Below are 24,778 nucleotides of genomic sequence, written 5' to 3' on the forward strand. Positions count from 1 at the left end.
TTTCATGGTAAGGTCTACACGTGTTGTATTCGGCGCATGTGACAAATACAATTATATTTGATTTGATTTGAAATGGAGGGCCGAGGGGGGTGGGAAGGGACTGATTTGCGAGGACAAAGGGGAGGGGTTTTATTTATTTTTCCTGGACTCTCCATGTTTTGCATTAGCACTATTTAGCTTCAGCCCAGTGTCAGGACCTAAGGACCTCAGATTGGGGTTAGAAAGGTGCAAGGACGAAGAGGTGGGGGGTGTCAGGCAGATAATGCTCTTGGTCTGAAGATTCACACCTTTAAAAGAAGCCATTATCCTCACGGCAGGAGAGTTATCAGATTGACCCAGCGCCGGGGCTCTGCACACCTGCATGCGGCACACACACAGCCCATCTACATTGGACTCAGACTTGGCTCAGCGTGTGGCCTGGATGAGGCCTGTGGAGCTCAGAAGCACCACACAGGAGTAATGGATAAGGAATCTCCAGTACCGCTGTTACATGGTCACATTTATTTGGAGGTGACGAGGCCAAAGAATGGCAGATTATCTGACAAGAAACATTCATTTTAAGAGTGTGTTTTCCTCTAGAGGAGGTTACTATTACTTTCCGACAATAAACGGCTAAGATTTGAGCCTGTAATTGTGGAGATACACAATGTCAAAGAAAGGGATGTGCATTTTGCTTGTAATACAACAAAGAGGTGGGCTGGACATTGCTATCAGTGAGATTGTGAGAAACTCATTACCCATTACATATCTAATAGACCCAGCCGCTTCCTTTTGTGGTGAGCACAATCGAACTTTGATCGGCCTTCTGAAATGAAGAGGACAAACAATGCCTTGCATTCATGGTGCGTCAAGAACCATAGACCAGATACCCTCCACCCCCCCTGTAATTGGCATTGATGCTAGACAGATGATATCCTAACCATTGGAGATTACCGGATAACGCTGACCCGGGAACAGGGCTCTTTGAGGATCCTCTGTCTGGACACGAGCCCCCTTGCCCTCAATCTGCTATCTCCAGCAGCAATCAAACACTGACCCCCAGGCATCTCTCGCAGCCCCAAAACGAGGTTCTGGGGCTGGGGAACAGATGCTGTTGACCCTCCTCTCTCTGGAGGATAAAAGCGCTAATCGCCAGGACTAGAAAGTAAAGAGTGTGGGGTTTCAAAGCCACCATTATTGTCAACACTAGCACGGCAATGAATCCCCCTGGCCTCACCATGGACGTGCATTATCGGAGGGATGATTTGTTGACCTTAACTCCCTGCCCGCCAATGATTTATTTTACGCTGGCACAGATAAGAGCCCTGACCTCTCCGATCCTAATGGAGTTTTAACCTGTTAAACTCTGAGCGGTTGTTTTGGGTCCTGTACAGGGCCTCCACGTTTTGGGTGAACAAAAGCAAAAGCAATACATTTCAGAGGGTTATGGCCTGCTTTATTTTGTGCGCTGTAGTAGTCACATTGTTTCTGATACCTTTATTATAATCCCACAGTGCTCACCTTTCTAACAGTACTAAGCATGTGTGTTTGTAGGACGTATAGTTTTGAAACCGAAATGCACTTTGAGGGTAGAAAGGAAAGGGGGATACCTAGTCAGTTGTACAACTGAATGCCTTCAACTGAAATGTGTCTTCCACATCAGAGAGGTGCGGGGGGGCTGCCTTAATCGTCATCCACGTCTTCAGCGCCTGGGGAACAGTGGGTTAACTGCCTTGCTCAGTGGCAGTTTGTACCGTGTCAGCTCGGGGATTCGATCCATGCAACCATTCGGTTACTGGCCCAACGCTCTAACGACTAGGCTACCTGCCGGGTAGTATACAATATTATGTGTAGTTTAGAAAATGCCACCAGAAGGAGTCAGAGTTTAAGTTAAGAAGAGCGACAATAGAAGGACAGTTGATGTATGATTCAAACAATCAAAAGTAGTTCCTTCAACAAGGACTACTTAATGAGATCTACTTTTTTAATCCGTCTTTGGATCAAACTCAAATGTTTCCCTGTCTTCCTCTCTTGTGCAAAGCCTTTTAGTGGAATATACTAGGGGATTTAAAATGATCGGATCAATTGTTCCGGAACTACAGTAATTCGGAAAGATGAATTACAGTCCAAAGTGAGACCCAAAATGTGATGTGGATAGTTAAAATCAGAGGAGCATGTCACTTTAAATGTCAGTTCCCATGGATACTGAAGGTATGCTCTGAAACATGGGGGTAGAATTTTATGAAATATGCAGTATATTCAATAACTTTCTCCTTGGAATATCAGTTCATTCCACTCTTTCTCTATAACAGCAGTGATTCGAGTTGTTTTGACATTGGCCCCATAGACAGTTAATTGCAACATTTTATTATTGTGTAAATGCCAATATTAAGCGTATTACTCAAAACTTAATGGCTCACAGTAATTATGCAATGAAGACTAGTGTTATGGATAGCACTGTCCTCCATCCATGCATGTTATGTAGGTGCTCCATCTTTATAGCAAGCTGTGTTGTGTGCTGTATCATAGTACACAATGCATGCAACAGTGCCAACATAATTGACCCTGATAAAGTAGGGCCCTTATTTTTTACATTTGAGTTATTTAGCGACACTCTTATCCAGTTAGTGCATACATATCCGTACTGGTCCCTTTAGGAATCGAACACACAGCTGAGCCACAGGTGGCCTGGAGACAAAACACCCAAAGTGAGCTCGAGCTGAGGGTATTATTCTCATTGTGTGTAGGAGAACCGAATGTCACCCACACGTTGAAAAAAGAACTTGGATTGTTGACAGTGGTTTTGGCCAGGTACTTGAGCACTGAGAGCTGAACACATGACAACGAATGCAGAGTAGCTCTTATGTTGAATAACGGCTGTCATAAATCTGAGGGATGAGGAGGTGGAGACGTAGGCGTGGAGGTGCATAGGAAAAGTGGTTATGCTCTCTGATCAGTTGGAAAATAAATTGAACCTGAGGGTGTCAGCGAGAAAGCTGCTACTACCTTCCGAAAATGGCTGGATAGGGCCCTATGAGAACATACAAAATTTTCACAACTTTTCTCTACTTACTCTTGTTAACTTATGTGTCACTCCCTGACCTTAGAGATCCTTTTTATGTCTCTATTTGGTTTGGTCAGGGTGTGATTTGGGGTGGGTATTCCATGTTCTATTATTTGTATTTCTATGTTTTGGCCGGGTAGGGTTCTCAATCAGGGACAGCTGTCTATCGTTGTCTCTGATTGAGAACCATACTTAGGTAGCCCTTTTTCCCGCCTGTCTTTGTGGGAAGTTGACTTTGTTTATGGCACATAGCCTTTAGCTTCACGGTTCGTTTGGTAGTGTTTATTGTTTTTGTCGGCATTTCCAATAAAAAAGGAATATGTACGCTCACCACGCTGCACCTTGGTCTACTTCTTTCAACGGCCGTGACATTATGAATGTTATTGCTGTATGTACAGTGACTAGTTCAAGTCTACACACCCCTTACACAGTCTTCACATTTTGCTGCCTTTAAATTTGACAAAATTGGATTAGAAAGAAGTACATATAAACAATACACACACATTGACAGCTTTCTCCTTCCATGACCTTGTTTACCCCTGAGTCGAGCTCAGTTACTTTCCCCAACCCTAGAGCCACTTATCGATAGGTGCAGTGGGAAAGTTCTCTAAATAATGCAACCCCCCCCCCTGTTTTCCTATTTCCAAACCAATTCCAAAAAGGAAAATTAGCTCCAAAAGAGAACATCAAGAGGCGTAGGAAGCTACAAGGACACATATTTTTTACACCGGCCCAGAGAAAGCGTTAAACCAGTGGGAAGATGACACGTAGGCTGCAAGAATAAAACTCCTCTGTTTAGACCTGTTTAATCCTGCTATCACCCGTGGTGACAGCTCTTCTTTTATGTGTTGTCCAAAACAATATTTGTTTTTTGTTTTATTCGTGAAAATCACTTCTATTTAGTGTAGAGAAGTTGTCCTTTCGCCGCGGGAACAAAAACGTCAAATACCGAGGAACTTGAAAGATGACAGTGATCTATGCTACCTATGCTAACTCTCCCTGAAGATAAACAGGTGGCTCTGATTCACAATAACAAGGTATGAACGGAGGAGTGTGATTTAACAATGAAGCAGGGAGCTCTCCAAATATTACATAAGGCTTTACTATAATGTTTCCTAGACATTGTGTGCTATGATTCATGGTGAAATATGACATGCAGCCTTCTTTTACTGTGGTATGGCAACAAGAGATGACGAGTGAATACAAGGTATTGTCTCATAACCAGCAAACTTGCAGATCTATTGAACAAATATGATTGACAACACCACTCGAGCTCTAGCATACTTACTCTGACTGGCTACATGTGCATACACTGTGCAGTTGGACCATCAAACACACAGAGCCCCGTTAAAAAGGACAACACACCTGGCAACTTCCATCCAGTCACCCTATTCGAGCCAAGTTGAGTGATCCAATCACTAGTCAAATCACAATCACACACCATTACATTTTCTTCCTGTAATGCAAATAATTAGAGCGTTCCAATCAATTGAAAGGCTGACGAAGGGGCTGCAGATGTGGATGGGGAGTGTAGATGCTTCTGCATCTGCCGGACAGACATTAGTGAGCTTACTCACAGAGAGCCATTGTTGTGTAGAGGGGTCAATCTGGAACCACGCGGATTGATTTGACCCTATTTCTGAAGAGTTCAACAAAGTGGATAGTTGACCAAGCATATCTAGCTTCTTTTAGGACGACAGGTGTAAATTTGCTCTATTACTAACGCTGGCAGATTTCTGTGGATGTGAATGCTGAAGTGTTAGTAATATTTCTGGGGGTGCGTATAATATAGTTGTCCTGGTGTCACGTTCCTGACCTATTTCTGTTAGTTTGTTGTATGTGCTAGTTGGTCAGGACGTGAGTTTGGGTGGGCATTCTTTGTTTTCTGTTTCTATGTTGGTTTAAGGGTTGCCTGGTATGGCTCTTAATTAGAGGCAGGTGTTTGGCGTTCCTCTAATTGAGAGTCATATTTAGGTAGGTTGTTTCACAGTGTTCGTTGTGGGTGGTTGTCTCCTGTGTCAGTGTTTGTCGCTGTAACGGCTCTCTTTCGATGAGTGAGTTGACCAAGGCGCAGCGGGTTGTGAATACATAATGAACTTTATTTAACAAGACGAAACTAAACACACGAAGAACACTTGAATAATTTTACAAAACAACAAAACGAACTAGACAGACTTAACCTATGAACTTACATGAAACGAGGAACACATAAACAGGAACGACCGAACGAGACGAGACAGTACCGTGTGGTGCAACAAACACAGACACAGTGACAATCACCCACAAACAAACAGTGAGAACCTCCTACCTTAATATGACTCTCAATTAGAGGAAAACGCAAAACACCTGCCTCTAATTAAGAGCCATACCAGGCAACCCAAAACCAACATAGAAACGGAAAACATAGACTGCCCACCCAAAGCTCACGCCCTGACCATCACACACATACAAAACAACAGAAAACAGGTCAGGAACGTGACAGTCGCACCATACTGGACTGTTCGGTTTGTTTTTGTACATCGTCATTTTGTGTAGTCTTTTTTCCCTGTTCGTGCGTTCTTCGTGTTTAATGTAAGTTCGTCGTCCAGGTCTGTCTACTCCGTTTGTTGTTTTGTTAGTTATAGTGAAGTTCGTGTTTTTTCGTCTTGTCTTCAAATAAATTATGTGTTCACAACCCGCTGCGCCTTGGTTCCATCACTACTCCTCCTCTTCGGTTGAAGAGGAGGAGGCGAACCGTTACACCTGGTATACACAAATGTGTTTCTTACATATCCCATCTCCCCCTGAGACACCCGTAGGGAGCTGGGTGACACCCACCGCCCCTGGAGCAATCAGGGTTAAGTGCATTGCTCAAGGGCACAGCAACCAATTTTTCACTGTGTCAGCTCTGGTATTCAAACCAGCGACCTTTCATTTACTGGCCCAACACTAACCTCGAGGCTACCTGTCGCCCCAAACAATTTGATTAATGTGCACTGTCCCTGTCAAATTAATTCCATAAATAAATACAACTGGATAGCTCCAACCACGCAATCTGATTGGTCGATGAGCTTTCACAATTGTGTTATATTCCTTAAAAACACCTGTAATGCATTTTCTAGTACAACAAGCACTGTGCAGACATTTGTTTACAGTTTGCTTTCTAAGGAAGTGTTGCTAAGAATGATGTCACAAATGTGCGAGAATGGTTCAGCGTGAATTAATGTGTCACAAATTCCTCTGAGCTATAACTATGAATCATTCAACATACATCCATAAATCTGCACATACATATACATGAATACGTTATGTTGTGCAGATCTGCACGTCACAATGGCACAGGCTATGCATACATGCATTAATGTAATGTATTAAACATGCATGTCCACACATGTACTGTATATGTAGGAGAACATGCAAATGCATGTTCATTTTTGCAATGGTAATGGAAGTGTCATGAAAAGTGAATGTGTTTGAGTGTTAGGAGTGGTAAAGAGATGTTTTTCTACAGGCTCTTAGATTTGAACAGGTTGACTATCGAGATTTTGAAGGAGTGTGTGTGTGTGTACCTGTGTGTTTACGTGTATGACTGTGTTTCGTCACCACCTTTATTTCTCTGCTGTTAATTAAATCTCCCAACAAACACAAGGGAGAGCTTGCCAGGAACTTTGAGGACAGGTGTGTCGAGCTTCCAGTGCAGCAGGTGGAGGAAATTGGATTTGGTTTCTCCTGAGCCTAACTTTCTGGAGATTGCCGAAGACAGATTTCCCCACAATGGAAAAAAAACATTAAAAAGTCACCTAAAACAAAACAAACATTAAAAGTGCAAAAAGCTAGGTGTGGTGTATTGTGAATATATCAGAACCATAGAACGGTTTCTCTGAGGGTTTGATTTTGATTCCTTAGCTTTTTAAACTATAGCACCGAATGTATAGGCCTACTGAGGATGTGGCTGAGCCTAGCAATACAGCAATTGTTGGAATCACTAGATGGAACTGATATAGAAAAACCCTGGGGTGGAGCGGCATTGTCTGATGTGGTCTTGAAAACAATACTGGTGGCCTGGATGATACCAACGACACGGGTGAGGAAGAACCACACAGAGACCTCACATAGCCTGGATCCACACAGATGGAAAGAACCACAATCTCCTTTAGAAGCCCCCTCCCACTTCCAACAGCGCTTCCTGTGGCCTCTACCACCACTCCACTGGGGAGCCCACTCTCCAACAGAATGGCAGCTAATGAACCTGTACCTCCATTCCGAAAGCCAACTAGCGTTTTTATAGAACATCGGGCTAGCCATTAGGGAGGGGGGATTATTGAGGGTGTTCATGGAGCCACACTGCAGTGGCTGTGGTGCAGTTAGCTGCTGAGTTACTCAGATTGAGGAGAGAGTAGTGGTAGTGCAGGACAATGGCCAATGGAGGGGGAATAGATTAGGGAAGATGGCTATTTCTCTGTATATGCAGAGGGATGAGGTTCTATGTAATGTTAAATTAATGTCTAATGTCGTTGATTCTCGTGCATGATTTCTCAAAAATAGGATAAGTATTAGGACCAAATTCCATACATTCTACAAAACGGATGTATTTCGTAGCAGTTGTATTTATGACGCTGAGTATCGAGAAGCAGGTGAAACGTTTAATAAAACTGCAAACATGAAACGAGACAACATAACAGTAGTGTCTACACTAAACACAGGAAAAATACTGACTGAGGAAAGAACCAAAGGGAGTGACAGATACAGGGGAGGTAATCAGGAAGGTGATGGAGTCCAGGTGAGTATCATGATGACGTGTAGGTGCAAGTAATGATTGATGCCAGGTGTGCGTAATGATGAATCCCAGAACCGGTGGTTAGTATACCGGCGACGTCGAATGCCGGATGGGAGGAGCGAGAGTAGACGTGACAATTTAGGTTCAAAAAGGTATTCGAGACGCTATTGTAGTAGTGGTTACGTTATGGTCTTGCCTTCCTCGATGGAATGTAAAATTACAATAGGAATGTCTGTTTGAATGCTACAATGTCTGTGCTTTCTCTGGGGTGAGGCAGACAACAGCTCACAAACCAAATTTCAAAGAAGGGACTAGATCAAGTATTCAAAATAATACCTAGAGTAAACTACACTGAACAAAAATACAAAAGGCAACATGCAAAAATTAACGGTTTTACAGAGTTGCAGTTCGTATAAGGAAATCAGTCAATTGAAATAAATTCATTAGGCCCCAATCTGTAGATTTCACATGATTGGACAAGGGCACAGCCACGGGTGGACCTGGGAGGGTATAGGCCCACCCACTTGGGATCCATGCCCAAACACTGAGGAGCCAGGCCCAACCACTCAGAATGAATATTTCCGCACAAAAGGGCTTTATTAAAGACAGAAATACTCCTCAGTTTCATCAGCTGTCCGGGTGGCTGGTCTCAGAAGAACCCACAGGTGAAAAAGCCAGATGTGGTGGTCATGGGCTGGCGTGGTTACATGTGGTCTGCGGTTGTGAGGCAGGTTGGACATACTGCCAAATTCTCTATAACAACGTTGCAGGCAGCTTATGGTAGAGTAATGAACATTCAATCCTCTTGCAACAGCGCTGGTGGACATTCCTGCAGTCTGCATGCCAATTTCTTTCTCCCTCACAAGGTACACTTGTGTAATGATCATGCTGTTTAATCAGATTCTTTATTATGCCACACCTGTCAGGTATATGGATTATCTTGTCAAATGAGAACATGTTCACTAACAGGGATATATGCACATTTGTGCAAATAAATTGACCGAAAAGCTTGTTGTACATATGGAACATTTCTAGGATCTTTTTATTTCAGCTCATGAAACATGGGACCAACACTTTACATGTTGCGTTTATATTTTTCTTCATTATATCTGAAATTGTCATTGTTAAAATAATGTTGAGACATGATCAAAACTATTGAAAAATATGGAAATCCAAGCAGAAAGTTGCCTTAGTCTGTTGTGAAATTAATATAATGTCAAGCTGCATTTACATTGAGTTATTCCCCCTACTGAGGTTAGACTTGAAATAACCATGGGAGCAAGCACACTCTCCACTTTTTATAATGAGGGTAAATGGTGTTAGCGATGCTTGGTCACATACATGAAATGTTTTTCTTCAAGTCACCTCAAACACCGATAAATCATGCAAAGGTACGATTCCAAAGAGAGAGGATACCGGGAACTTTGGGAATGAGTAAGCAACTCAAATGAAACCTCTGTGGGATCTTTCTTGGATAATACCACACATTTTAGAAATCGTAGGTCCATTACACAGATTTTAGTGGGAAGAGGTCTTGATAAGTCTACTTGAACTTGCTCACTGACTACATCCACTGTTCCATTTCATAAGACATTGTCCCATGCAAGGCAAATGTTATGCTAATTTCAATCCGCTTCATTCGTCATGCTGCAGAACACCAACTGAGTCTTTCTAGTACATGGGACGTGACCAAGACTGCTTCTGTTATTCACAAGCTTTTGTAACCCCCGAAACACACTTACCTGCCCTGTGTATTCATGTATTCATGTATTTGCACAGCACTCCCCCATGAATGTGCATTCAGCTGATTGGATTATAAAGAAAAACCCAAACGCAAAAGGTATCACAACCTTGGTCCATATTTATAACTTGAAGTGTTACAGAGGTGAAAGCAGTACTATTCGTGTCTCTACATCATGGCTCTGACCCGTGTCTCTTTGGATTTGCAGATAGAGAGACCCGACGTGCCACGGCTTCAGTGATTCCTCCTATTCTCTGCCTGATTTGGTTGCTGTCTAAGGCCAGACCAACTGCCTAAGTCACTATCTATCACCGAGCAACGGGGAGATAGGAGTCCTGCTGAAGTTGCCATAGCAATATGATCCCTTTAATGACGGCAGATCAACCAGTAGAGCGAATCCTTAACTGCGTCCCTCTGGTCACCATGCTGCTTATCACCCGGGTGACAAATGCAATATATATTTAGATAAGACAGCCCTGGCTTCCGACATAACAAACCTTCCCTCACACCGCGATTGTACATTGTCATAACGTACCATCTTTGACATTCAACTCAGTTTTAGTGTCTTTTCAGCTAAACACAATTATACTAAGACTGTCACCATGATAATACCAACCATAATAATAATGGTCATTATTAGAATCAATGTTGCAGAGATGTCAATCCACTAAATTACACACCCCAGTCTTGACGAAGAGCTCTATACTTTGTTTGGGAAACAAAAAGGGGTTCCGCCAGGCTGCCTTCGTTAAACTGTAATTGGTATTTGGTGTGATTAATGGATACCTGCAACTCACCTTATAGGAAAAAAGTTACCTGCAGAGAAATCTTGCGAAGAAACTTTTGCCTCACGAGTCGTGTTCGGGCATGGGGGGGTCCTTGTGCCCTGTCATGTCGCATTGTGTCTCATTGTCTCTTTGGGTTTGGCCAGCTCTTTGGGATTGAGATGGGGAGTAATTTAATTATTTCCATTGTCAAGTCGTCGCTTAAATTTTTTCCTCTCGTCGCCTGATCATTATTTTCCCATTTCGCATGCATTTCATCTGAGATAATGTATCTCTGCCCGCTTTAATGAAGTGATAATTCCATGACAATTAACATAACCTTGCACCAAAGCAAATTTGCCTAATGACTGTTGTTTTGATAGTCAGAGTTGGTGGAGGGGAGGACGGGATGCTGCAATGGGAGGAACTGAGGGAAAGCGCCAGACTGGGAGAAGGAAGAAACAGAGAGGAGAAGTGCCTGGGTGGCGAGGGGTGGAGAAAATATGCTTTGTGACCTGGTGGATTGGAGATTGGAGGAGTCCCTGGTATGTCCCATTCAGCAGTTCAAATAATGGGGTCCTGACGGGTCAAATTGATGCCCATTTCCATGCCTGGGAGAGTGTCCATTACTGTGCCCTCGCATTGCCTAACTAAAAATATGACTGGCTGGGAATGATGAGGCCAAGTGAGAGGGGCCACAGACCGAGGAATTGTCCCTGACATTTTATTTGTGCGAGGTATCATCTTTGACATTTCATTTGTTTGATATTTGTGTGACTCACACCTCTCTCCTATTCTGAGACCTCAGTTTAATTTGCCTGAACCCTGCATTTAAACATCCACAATCCCCATCTTGTCAATCAAACCGATCGGGTCACACACATACGCACACCCATTTTTGTATTCCCAGCTTTGCTGTACGAAAGCCGTAAATTTATAACCCAGTCTGAATGAATGTTTGCGACATCCATTCCCCCCCCCCCCCCCCCCACACCCCACACACACACACACACACAGCAAAGCTCTTCCAGGACTCAGGAGATTAATAATGCCATTCAGAGTAGGACGCTTTCATTGGTGGCACACAGGTCAGCGGCCATACCTGATCTCGTTTTTCTGATAACTTTAGTCAGGGTTTATCACCACCACATTCATTGCGTGAAAGTATTCAGCTCTGTGGAGGATGTCAGAGCATTTGTGTCCGTCCCGGGCCCTGCCGTCGGCAAAAAACTCCATCTGTATTCATAAACTCTGCTGCCTTGATCTTAAGTAGTTTACTGTCACTTTACTCAAGGTCAAAATACATTTCCTACTATCACTGCACCATTACAAAATATCACACACTTCACGTAAGAGATTATCTACTCGTGGAACAGAGCATGAAAGCGAGTAACTTGATATAACCTCTGGGGTCCAGATGTTGACTTATCAGTGCATTATGTCTGTCGGAGTAATTACATAGCATTTAGAATTAACATAGCCAATCAGACTGCAGTAACAAAGTACTGTATTACTGAATATGCCTGCTATACACAAATCAGAACTTAATAGTAGTACATGGAGATGTATCAGTGTCCGAAGTCCCACCCAACTTCAAAATGGTGAAATCTGTACATTGCGCTGTCCATGCTAAAACAGGTTTTGGGCCAAGTTTTATCCAACTCTATGAGTAGAAAAAGTGTGCTATTAAATGCTTCTAATCGCACTGGCAACCACATTGAGGATCTGGCTTCATAAGTGTTGATAGACATTATGTTATAAAGAGTAGTGTTTTCTCCAGAAACTGTTTCTAATATCTACCTACAGCTACTGCTAAAATACACATTGGCTGTAGGTTTTTCACCTCTCCTTGAAGGCTCTGCCCATCAAACCACAAAAACAGCTCAGAAGACCTGACAGCCAAGTCATTTTTTTAAATGTTTTAGTCCATGCTGTATTTTGAGGTATGGTATCAGAGCAATTGGGGCCATAAAGATTTTCGTAATTTTTCTATAACGTTGTTACATATGCACCATGGAGTTGATCAATTACATTGTACTCACAGCTTGGCTTGCCCATCTTCACAGTGCAACATCAAATAAAATAGGATTTGTCACATGCATCGAATACAACAGGTGTAGACCTTACCGTAAAATGATTACTTACAAGCCCTTAACCAACAATGCAGTTCAAGAAATAGAGTTAACAAAATATCTACCAAATAAACGAAAGTAAAAAAAAAAAATTCAATCAAAAAGTAACAATACATTTACATAACAATAACAAAGCTATATACAGGGGGTACCGGTACCGAGTCAATGTGCGGGGGTACAGGTAAGTCGAGGTAATTTGTAAAGTGAAAATGCTTAGATAATAAACAGCGAGTAGCAGCAGTGTAAAAACAAAAAGGGGGGGTCTATGTAAATAGTCCGGGTGGATTAATTGTTCAGCGGTCCTATGGCAGAAGCTGTTAAGGAGCCTTTTAGTCCTAGACTTGGCACTCTGGTACCGCTTTCCTTGCGGTAGCAGAGAGAACAGTCTATGACTTTGGTGACTGATGTCTGACAATTATTTTGGCCTTCCTCTGACACTGCCTAGTATATAGGTCCTGGATGACAGGGAGCTTGGCCCCAGTGATGTACTGGGCCGTACGCACTACCCTCTGTAGCGCCTTACGGTCAGATGACCGTAATGCCTTTCAAAGCACTTCATGGCTACCGACATGACTACTGACATTTAGGCAGGTTACCTTCGCTTTCTTGGAGGTCTGTTTGAAACATGTAGGTATTACAGACTCGGCCAGTGAGAGGTTGAAAATGCTAGAGAAGACACTTGCCAGTCGGTCTGCGCATGCTTTCAGTACACGTCCTGGTAATCCGTCTGGCCTGCGGCTTTGTGAATGTTGACCTGTTTAAAGGTCTTGCTCACATTGGCTACGGAGAGCATGATCACACAGTCGTCAGGAATAGCTGGTGCTCTCATGCATGCTTCAGTGTTGCTTGCCTCAAAGCCAGTATAAAAGGCATTTAGCTCGTCTGGTAGGCTTGCGTCACTGGGCATCTCGGGGCTGGATTTCCATTTGTAGTGGGTAAAAGTTTGCAATCCCTACCACATCCGATGAGCATCAGAGCCGGTGTAGTAGGATTCAGTTTTAGTAGGGTATTGACACTTTGCCTGATTGATGGTTCATCTGAGGGCATAACGGGATTTCTTGAAAGGGCCCTGATTAGTGTTCCGCTCCTTGAAAGCGGCAGTTCTAGCCTGTAGCTTGCTGCAGATGTTAACTGTAATCCTTGTCTTCTTGTGGGAAATGTACGTATGGTTCACTGTGGGGGTGACATCGTCAACGAACTTATTGATGAATCCCGTGACTGAGGTGGTATACTCCTCAATGCACTTGGATGAATCCCGGTTACATATTCCAGTTTGTGCTAGAAAAACAGTCCTGTAGTGTAGCGTCCGCGTCATCCGGTCACTTCTGTATTGAGCGAGTCACTGGTACCTCACACTTTAGTTTTTGCTTGTAAGCCGGAACCAGGAGAATATAATGGTCAGATTTTCCAAATGAAAGGCGAGGGAGAGCTTTGTATGCATCTCTGTGTGTGGAGTAAAGGTGGTCTAGAGTGTTTTTTCTCTCTGGTTGCACATGTGACATGCTGGTAAAAATTAAGTAAAATGCATTAATGTCCCCGGCCACTAGGAGCACTGCTTCTGGTTGAACATTTTCTTGTTTGCTTATGGCCTTATACAGCTCTTACATTTACATTTAAGTCATTTAGCAGACGCTCTTATTCAGAGCAACTTACAAGTACATACATTCATACTTTTTTTTGTACTGGCCCCCCGTGGGAATCGAACCCACAACCCTGGCATTGCAAGCGCCATGCTCTACCAACTGAGCTACACGGGACCGTCTTTGAGTGAGGTCTTAGTGCCAGCATCGGTTTGTAGTGGTAAATAGACGGCTACGTATAATATCGCTGTGATCTTTCTTGGTAGATTGTGTGGTCTACAGTTTATCATGAGTTATCCTACCTCAGGCAAGCAATTCCTTGTGACTTTAATATCAGACATTGTGGACCAGCTGTTATTGACAAATAGACACACACACCCGCCCCTCCTCTTACCAGACGTAGCTGCTCTGTCCTGCCAAAACACGGAGAAGCCAGCCAGATCTATATTAACTGTGTTGTCGTTCACCAATGTTTCGGTGAAACATAAGGTATTATAGTTTTTAATGTCCCGTTGGTACGATAGTCTTAATCGTAAATCTTCCAGTTTGTTTTCCAATGATTGCACTTTGACCAATAATACCGACGGTGGTGATGGTTTACCTACTCCTTGTCGAACTCTTTTCTTTTCTACACATTTTTCTCCCAAATTTCATGGTATCCAATTGGTACCACTCCCGTACGGACTCGAGACAGGCGAAGGTCGAGAGCCGTGTGTCCTCCGAAACACAACCAAGCCTCACTGCTTCTTGACACAATGCCCACTTAACCCGGAAGCGACCCGCACCAATGTGTTGGAGGAAACATCGTACACCTGGCGACCGTGTCAGCATGCCAGGCCCGCCACAGGAGTCACTAGTGCGCAATGGGACAAGGACACGCTGGGCCGATTGTGCGCCGGTCCCATGGGTCTCCCGGTCGCGGCCGGCTGCGACAGAGCCTGGACTCGAACCCAGAATCTCTAGTGGCACAGCTAGCACTGCGATGTAGTGCCTTAGACCACCGCTCCACTCGGGAGGCCCCTTGTTGGCAAATTCTTACAAGTTACCCCACCCTCCTCCCCTGTCTTTTCTTCATACTGATGATGTGGATTTTCGGCCTTGTCTAGACAAAGCAGTATATCCTCAAATTCGGACTCATTAAAGGAAAAATCTGTCCAGTTTGAGATGAGTAATCGCTGTTCTGATGTCCAGAAGCTCTTTTTGGTCATAATGGTAGCAGCAACATTATGTCCAAAATGAGTTATAAACAATGCGAAAAAACTAACAAAATAGCACAGTTGGTTAGGAGCCCTTAAAACGACAGCCCTCCCCTCCGGCGCCATTATTATATACTGAAACAATAAAAATGGCCGCAATGTGAAAAGATCAGATAAGCCCAAAGCCTCTGAGGGAGAGGGAGAGTATAATTAATAGCATCAGGTTTGAGGCAAACAAAATTTATGTTTTCTTGTGGAGAGAAATTATTTCCCTCATTGCTATAAGTTTGCTGCTGGGGTGCGAACTTGATGATTGTACCAATTTCCCAAGCAGAGGAACTGTATTGTATTTTCCTTTCTTTGTTTAAAGAAATACAGATCCTAAATGTGCACAAAAAATGATTGGTCTACGGCTCAAATGTAGTTTAAGTTATAATACAACAATAGAAAAGAAAAAAAGACTGACAGGAAAAACAAAAAAAGAACAGAAACACAGCAAGACAGAAAAAAAGACAGTTTCGCAAAAATGTGCCTGTCGACCAAAGGGCTGCAACAAAAAACGTTACAGCTCATCTCATTTAAGTCAGGGAAACATCTTTCAGCCCCTTCAGTCCAGCTGTGGCTGATTGTGCCGAAGACAATAGTGTGAGACATGGTGGTCGCTCATTAAAAGCTCCAATTTGCAAGAAGAGGACAATGGGCATTGGGCCCAAACATCGTTACTAAGCTTCACAAAGCGCAGGCAGCCGCAGGTCCCTTTCACTCAGGGTTTTGTATTAATTAAAGAGCTTATCCATTTTTTCCTTTAAAAAGGGACTGAATAATTTAAACATCTGGGGGTCAGATCCCATTAACCAAGGTGACATCAGGTCTCCATTATGGTGGCCGTTTTATAGAGTTTCGGTAAGCCGCTTGGGGGCGTTCAACGGGGCATTTCAGGGATGGGGAGAGTTTGTAGAGTATAGTTTACCATGGGAAACATAGTATTTAAGGACATGGCCTGGTCATTTAACGTAAGAGCATTTTTTTTTCAAAACAGTGACTGCCTTTATCCACAGGGCACCAGCAAATACGGTAACTACTTAAAATATAGCTATTTACTTTGTATCACACCTGAATAATTAATAAAAGTAGTAAATTAGTAGTACTCAAATATTTGAGTCCGGGACTCGTGACTTGACTCAGACTCAAATATATAACACTAGGGACTTGGGACTTGTCTTGGATTCGAGGTTAGTTAGTTTAGACTACATCGCTGCTTCCAGGTACCTCCTACTGATTTCAGCACAACCTTTATCAGAGGAAGATGGGCCAAGATTGGACCCCTGATGGTTAATTGAAGACTTATTAACTTTGCTCAAAGACAATTGCGAGAAATGCTAATTTGACCGTGGGGCAAGTATGGGTCCTTCACGTGTCCTTCAATGTTTTAAACCAATTATGGCTATTTTCCCTGTCTTTATCATTAAATAGATCCTGTTGAAACCTATTTCATTTGACCTGCGCCTCCCCTGCGTGATTCTTCTCCATGGATACAGCGAAGCGCTCCTCTGGGAATTCCCAGTGTATTCCGACATATTTTATAATGAATAATTAATGATGAACTGATGTCTAGCGTTGGGTAAAAGAAAGTGGAAGTGACACCGTTTAAGTTGGAGCACTTCCTCCATCTCAATCCTAATGAGGTGTTCACGTCGGATTATGTAACACAACCAGATTCTTCTTCTATTGCATGTGTAGAGGCAACCGCTCCAGCTACATTTCTATGCCATCGTTTTTGTAACTTAAAATGCAGCGTTCTCATCAACATGACTACATTCTCACTGTCTGCATGTATCGCCACAATCTTTAATTCAGCTGGATGGTTACTCACAAATTCTTCAGTGTTATCTATATCATAACATTGTTCTCGGGCACTCAGATATTGATTATTGTTTCAATCCTCTTCATCACGACCCAGGAAAAAGACCAGTTTAAAATGTAAAGGCTTTCATACTTGATTGCTAGACTGACAAAATGTCTTAAATAGCACGAGTCAGACAAAGATGGAATAACTTTGTTCTCTGCTCATGTAAAGTGTTGTATACTTTATTGCTAGAAAAGATAAAGAAAACAAATTGCTACATCTATGAAAACCTTAATATATTTCAAAAGTTAATCAATTTTGATAATCATTTTGTTATGTACTAAAATAATACTCTACAAGATTAATCAAAACTGCTTCTTTCCAAGGGACTGAGGATTGGTGATATGACAAAAAAGCTGTTAAGTAAACTTAAGTTCGGAAGAAGTCCAATTTAAATTACAGTATGTAGTATAATGGAGGAAGGATTTGCCTGATTTGCAAGCCTTCTTGAAACACATTTTCATTACTGGGACAACACAACCGGTAAAGTAAAGTGAAAATAACGGTAATGGCTACTGAGAAGACCTTGCTGATTGGGCCTTCCTGCAAGGGAAAGTTGCATGGTCCTATTGCAAATCTGATAGCCAATGAGTGTTCAGGATGTGCTCTCTAGCACTTGTTGGAGTGTCCATTAGATAGAATACAGTACACACTCTCTTACAATATGTATAGGCCTGGGTCAAATGATATAAAATGCTTGAGCTACGCTCGAGTAACCTAGTTATCCAATGGAATAGTCCCAAAAGTGAAAACTCAGTGAAGTACACCTTTTGGCCCAGGTCTGGTACGACTATAGGATTATAATCTATTATGCATACCCAAAGTCTATTTAGTTACTTTTAGTCCCTCTTCAAGCATTCATGGATGTGTGTGCTTTAACCAAGGTCTGGTTCTGTGCTCCACCTTAAAACAACCAGAGACTCTCCAGACAGGCAAATTAGGGAGTCAACCCTCTTCAAATTGCGTTGCATGTTGATAGAGGCCAAGTAGACACTGCCGGATTGGAGCATCCATCAATTGGACCCCTGAAAGCATGACAGGAAAGCTCAGGAACAGGCTCAGGAACAGCCCCCCCCCCCCCCCCCCGCCCCTCTGTTTTAACACAGCTTCCAGTCCTTGTGGTATTAATATAACTTTTTTTGGTTGTTAAAGAAGCAAGGCTGCAAGGAGGCAAAGCAGCAACAGGCATGGGGCACCCCGGGTGTGCAGTGTTAAGCATCAATGAATACGCGGTCAAACAGTGCAACACAGGGGAGGAAGTTGGCGGTCTCCATCCCCTGGGCTCCATATTGATGAGACGGCACCACACGGCAGCCAATTACAGCCACTCTCAGACAGATGCCTTCGGTCCACCACAACCTCCCACCGTAGATTCATCCACCCCCCTCCATCCCTCCATCTATTCATCCCAATTCCCATCTCTCCTCAGCCAGTATCCATTCATAATTTCCTGCTGATAAAATCTATACTATAAACATTAGCTTGTGTGTATGTCTCAAAGTTCAACCATTACGGAATAGGCATAGATAGACCCACTCAGAAGTGTGAATCTAATGCATGTCTGCCGTACACCCAACAAATTGCTATAGTTGCCCCCCTCGAGTGTTGCAATTTCAATCTGTTTGTCCACGCCAACCAGGCCTCTGTTTTATTGCCTGGTTTCTTCTTCATATGCAACACAATGACAACTCATTTATTTTCAGTTGACCCATTATCAATGAGCAAACAGAACCCCGGCGGGTTGGGGTCAGGGCCTCCACTAAACATGGTGTGACAGATCCCTAAAGAGAGTGTGTCTGATGCATCAGCAATCATCCTCAAAGGGCCAGCTTATTGCCACAAAAGGTAGCAAATGAATCCAGTCAGCAGTGTCCAAATGCATTTTTTTAAATGACACCCGATTGAAAGGGTAGACAAAAACCGTAGAGGGACTTTCCAAATTGCCACTAATTTCCAAATTTGTCACCCATTGTAGTGCCTTTTACTTGAATTTGAAATGATAGCGTGTTGGAATTTGCTTCCGACTGCTGTTCCCTTCACTTCGATAAATGACAGCATTGCTTTTTGCTACAAATGGAATATACAGTTTTTAACAACAGTGGAAAGTAATGGCAGTTGTCCAAGATGAAATTGTCTGATGCCATCCAGTTGTATCGCAGTTATTGTAAATGAAGTTGTGGGGCATCTGCTGTTCTAGCAACGACAGGAGACCTTGAGGAAATGGACGTGCAAACCGACATAAAATTACAGTTTTTATGACTGACTGAGATGTACCAGACAAAGGCTTCAAAATGTTTCCCATGGATTCTTGCAGAAGAATAATAAAATAGAGAGAAATTGTAGAGACCAACCACATTCCACATGCTTCTCTTGTGCCCTATGGAATACAACATTGTAAGTCATGCGTCATGCAACGTGGCTAAAGGAAACCGTCAGAATTTTTACCAAGATTGCATGCGAAACCACATGTTGCCTTCAGCGACTATTCCTCAACTGAAGTTCTCATCTTCAACCTTACCCTTTCTGGTAATACACAGCCAAATGAATAATTGAAAGAACAAAGTGAAAAACTACAGGTAACACATGTCAATACATCAAAAATAGAGTAGATGGCAGAGCAATACAAATATATTATGATGGAGCATACAAAAATACAGATTATAGGAGTCAGATAAGAAACAAGAATAACCCATTCCTTTTAAAACAGTCAAATGTCCTATCCAACCACTACCCGGTCCATCCCTTTGTCTCTTAGATCTCTGCACTATTGAAGCAGACCCAATATTCAGAATGCATAGCTGCTGTATGCGATGGCTCATTAATTGTCCATTACAAAGAAAGAGGCAGAGAGGGCTACCTGCCGGGCATCAAAGCAGCTACTTTATTGGAGGTCCTGAAAACAAGGCCTTTAAAAGGGGAAGCTTGCTCTTAGTGCTGAGGCTATATTCAACACACTCTGAGTGGGCTGTCTTTGTTCGCCCGCTGTGGCCTGAATGTACAATGAGCCTCTGGGGTAGTGACCTGAGATCCCTGAGTGTTGGCCCTTATTGGTAGTCCAACAGCAAACCGCAGACGCACCAGCTCATGTATATATGCAAACAGACAGACAGGCCGACATGCACGCACAATCACTAAGGTGTACGCATGATCACATGCTCATGCATAGGGACTGAGTGACAGAATGCTCTCACAAATCCGATTTGGCCCCAAAAACTTTTTTCTCAACATGATCGGCGGTTGGGTGGAAATAAAAAGAGTCCGGGGTTTTTTACATTGACATTTTAGTTATTTAGCTGACAATGTTATCCAGGGCAACTTGAAGTAGTGAGTGCATTCATTTTTCGTACTGGTCCCCCATGGGAATCAAACCCACAACCCTGGCATTGCAACCTCCATTCTCTACAACTGAGCCACACGGGACCCAGTTCTCATGATCTGGCAGCTAAAACCGGTGGGCAGACAAAGAAGTGGCCCAGTTTGAGAGAGAGAGAGAGCAAACAGGTGCCGATGGGGGTCTGGGGACCTGGGAATCATTGTGGCTTGGCTGGTATTCAGGGTGCATCAGGGGTGGTTAGTACAATGCATTGGCCGATACAACGGGGGCCGTGACTGGAATTAATTGGCTGTTATTGAGCCTATTGCCAAGGTTACTGCCGAGAATCAAATAGAGGAATGTCACAGGAAGTGTTCCATTCAAAGCACAGTATCCTTGGTCGCTTGTTATGCCAAGGAAATGCTAATGACGGTGTAACCTTGCAGAACGTTGAGAAGCAACGCACAGACCAGAACTTCCAGGTATCAAGGAGCTAAAGAAGGAATGACCTGACAGAACTGGTGGTGTGTGATTTGCTTGAATTATGAAATATATTTCCTACTCCATTCCAACAGATTACCAGTCAGTCCTGTCAACAACAAAATAAAATATAATAACTACCGACACGTTATGGCACTACAGTATTTTGCTGACATAGGTCACAGTGGGAAAAACATTTCTGATCATTAAATAGATGCGTAATGAACTAACTAATAAACTCTGTTCATTTTAAGTCACACGAGAGGTTTATCAATATGAATATGAGGTTGGACCCAAGTAATTATGAATATGTCTCAAATGAGTGGTTTTGAAAATGAAATTAATGAGATGAACACATGCTGGGGAAAAGAGTGAAGAGGAAGGGTTGCTGCTGGGGTGTCAGTGAGAGAGCTTGTGAATGAGGTGCACGTGGGTGTGTGTTTGTGAGTGACATTGTGTAGTGCCGGTATGTGCAGTCAGCGAACTAAAAGCTTTACACAATTTAAAGAGACAGATGATTCTTCAGAGTGTTTGTGATCACCGGGCAGCTCTGAAAGTGTTAACCAAACCTCCGATTAATGAAATAGTCTCCAGTGAGAGACCGCTCAGGTGCTGGCTAACCGAGTGCGTCCTACTCAACAAGGACGTTAGTCAATGCTCCCTACCCTCAGTGTGTGAGAGTGGCCTCCCTCGCTCTGCCTCACCCTTCCTCCCTGACTCAATCAATCAGTGTAACATGTACTTTCCATACATTTTTTGGTATGTATTTGTTGTCAATGTTTTGGTGTCAAACTGGTGGCAGTTGTGAACAAAGTCAACAGTTGGAAGTATTGCATAGTTAATTGAAAATAATGACATTGTATTGTTGATTAGATGCTTTTTTTCATTAATTAGACTACTTTCTCTTCAAGCATATGTTCTATCTACTAGAAACTCATGGACAATATGGACACAGGTATATTTAAAATATTACAATATTTATTAAAGTTATTCAAGTATAAATTACTAAAGTTACAATAGACTGTCCACCCAGGGAAACCCTCATATTAAACACCAATGAATGGTATTCACTAGGTCAATGGTTTGTATTTAGTGTAACGTTTCACAAAGTTCTATTTTAAAATCATCTTATTTATTTAATTCATATATTTGTAATGTGATAAGGCCACCGAGGGCCAGAGATAATTACAGACACGTGACAATCTGAAGTTCCCTAAAGGGCCACTAGATGTCCTGTGTTAGATGACATAAAATCATTGAAAGATACCAAATCATTGAAAGTTACCCAAAATCTGGTAGTTTACTGGTTACCTTTGAAAGTTTCCAGTAATATACCCTCCCTTTGCAACCCTATTTAGAGCTCACCGGGTCGCTAGACTTTATAGAGCACGGCTACACACCGTAGCAATGTTATTCATTGAGTTGGGCTCAATTCAAAATCCTATGGCCCTCTGTTCATAAACAAATGTTACCTTGAGCTCTTTAGTGAGCACCCGACCAGAAAATGAGTTGAGCTGGCTTTCATCACAAGAGGAGTGTGTGTATAACGAGAAAAGAATGCCACGTGCCCCTAAATCTTCGCTTTCATTGATGCACGTTTATATCTACGCTCGCTATCCTATGAAGTGCTTTATTCATTTTGGAGAAAGGTTAGCAGGTTGAACGGCGGTAATAGGGCCTTGTCATGTTTTGATGCAAAGTGCTTGGAAAAATACCTGAAGGGATAATCAATTCTTCATAAATTGAATTCTATTATCATTAACCGGCACTACAGTACCTTCCCTAGCGCACAGGCTAACCTTATATAGAGATCCTCAGTCTAACACTAATGTCAACATTACGTTAAAGACAAACCGTTTCATCATGGAGTAGGTGGGTACTTTGGGAACGCACTCAGGTGGAAGCGATATATCGTTGCGGTCTGATGAAAACCTACATTTTTCCCAATTTAAATTTTGTTGATTCTACTCTGAACATTTCATGACTCAAGGACCAGGAAAATGGATTCAAAATAGCTTTCTGTTTTGGAGATGAGGTTTTCATCAGTCAGCTATGATATGCTAAAATTGCCAGCACAAATTAGCCAGCAATGTTTTTCAGCCGACTGTAGCACTAGACAGACCAGACATTTCCATCAGTCGGGATTGTGCCGCAATTAAACTAGTGTGCTTTCCAAAAAAAGAGAGCCGCCACATGCAATAGGCCCTAATTGCAGAGTAAGTACTGCCACCTGGGAACGGCTGGGTGACGAGCTTTGCCGGGATAGTACTTCGCATTCAGGGCACAGTCCATGTGATCAGAGAGAAATAACATGGAAGGCGCAGCATTGTGATTACCTCGCTTTACGTAGTAGAATGGGTTATCCTGGATCGGTGATGCACATATCAGCATGGTTGCATTTAGACAGGCAGCCCAATTCTGATCTTTTTTCCCCCCACTGTTGGTCTTTTGACCAATCACATTAGATCTTTTCACATCCGATCTGATTGGATGATTAGCAGGATGTGTGAGCAGAACTGGTCAGCTTAAATCAGTGTTTCCCAAACTCGGTCATCGGGACCTTTAAAGGGTACACTACACAGCTGATTCAAAGCTTGATGATTGGATGGTTATTTTAATCAGCTCTGTAGTGCTAGGGGAAAAAACTAAACGTGCACCCCTTGGGGTCCCGAGGACCAAGTTTGGGAAACCCTGGCTTTAAAAAAAAAGTCACCAAACTAGGAAGGCATGATTATTACTAGCATCTAATTGGTGCAATTTCAGCGGATGTGGCTTTCCTGGTTCCCTTTCTGGCTTTGCTTTATTTGTCACTTTAAATGATAAAGAGTCTAATCCAGTTACTTTGTGGACTCCAGGAAAAGTAGCTGCTGCTTCCGCAACAGCTCACGATCCCAAAAAAACACAAAATACTAATCATAGAAGTCTAACCATCTTAAATCCATGGCCTGGTTGTTCTAGGAGCTTAGCAGGGGAATCTATAGTGTCTTTATACCTCCCTAGGCAGTGGTTCTCCAAACTCACCGAGGTCATTCTCCCCGCCGTCCTCAAGCCATCTCCCTATGGATGAGGTGTGTTCCACATTGACAATTTGCCATTAAGTAGAGAGTATGGGTAGAAAGAGCTGATTCCCGCAAGGCGAGGGGAGGCTCCTGCCTTGTCCAGGTCGACCTCAGTTTCAAACGGAGCACGTATCAAACTGCCGAGACAGCGGTCACCTCGCTGTCGTCCGTGTGCCTCCAAGAGAGCCTTGCCCTCGCCCTAACGTCCCTTAATTACTGCCGAGAAGACTTCATGGTTGTAGTGTCTACTGCTCCTCGAGGGGGGGGGGGGGGGGGCGGTGTAAACAAAGTGATGATTGAGACATAATATTTACACCTTTGGCCAATTACTCACATCCGTAATCTACAATTGGCTATCTGGAGAGTCGAATACATGTCTAAGGTCTTGAAATTGAAACATCATTAAAGTGCAGCTAAAATCTAATTCTCAGTGTCCACCACTCAATTCTGAGGTAATAAATGATTCTCCTTTTCTTCATGGATTCTGTCTATCAGTCTATCACTGTGCCATCCATTTTGTCACCAAAGCCCCATATACAGTCGTGGCCAAAAGTTGAGAATGACACAAATATTAATTTTCACAAAGTCTGCTGCCTCAGTTTGTATGATGACAATTTGCATATACTCCAGAATGTTATAAAGAGTGATCAGATGAATTGCAAAGTTCCTCTTTGCCATGCAAATTAACTGAATCCAAAAACAACATTTCCACTGCATTTCAGCCCTGCCACAAAAGGAACCAGCTGACATCATGTCAGTGATTCTCTCGTTAACACAGGTATGAGTGTTGACGAGGACAAGGCAGAGA

This window comes from Salvelinus fontinalis, chromosome 29 (genome assembly GCF_029448725.1).
Source record: "Salvelinus fontinalis isolate EN_2023a chromosome 29, ASM2944872v1, whole genome shotgun sequence".
Lineage (NCBI taxonomy): Eukaryota > Metazoa > Chordata > Actinopteri > Salmoniformes > Salmonidae > Salvelinus > Salvelinus fontinalis.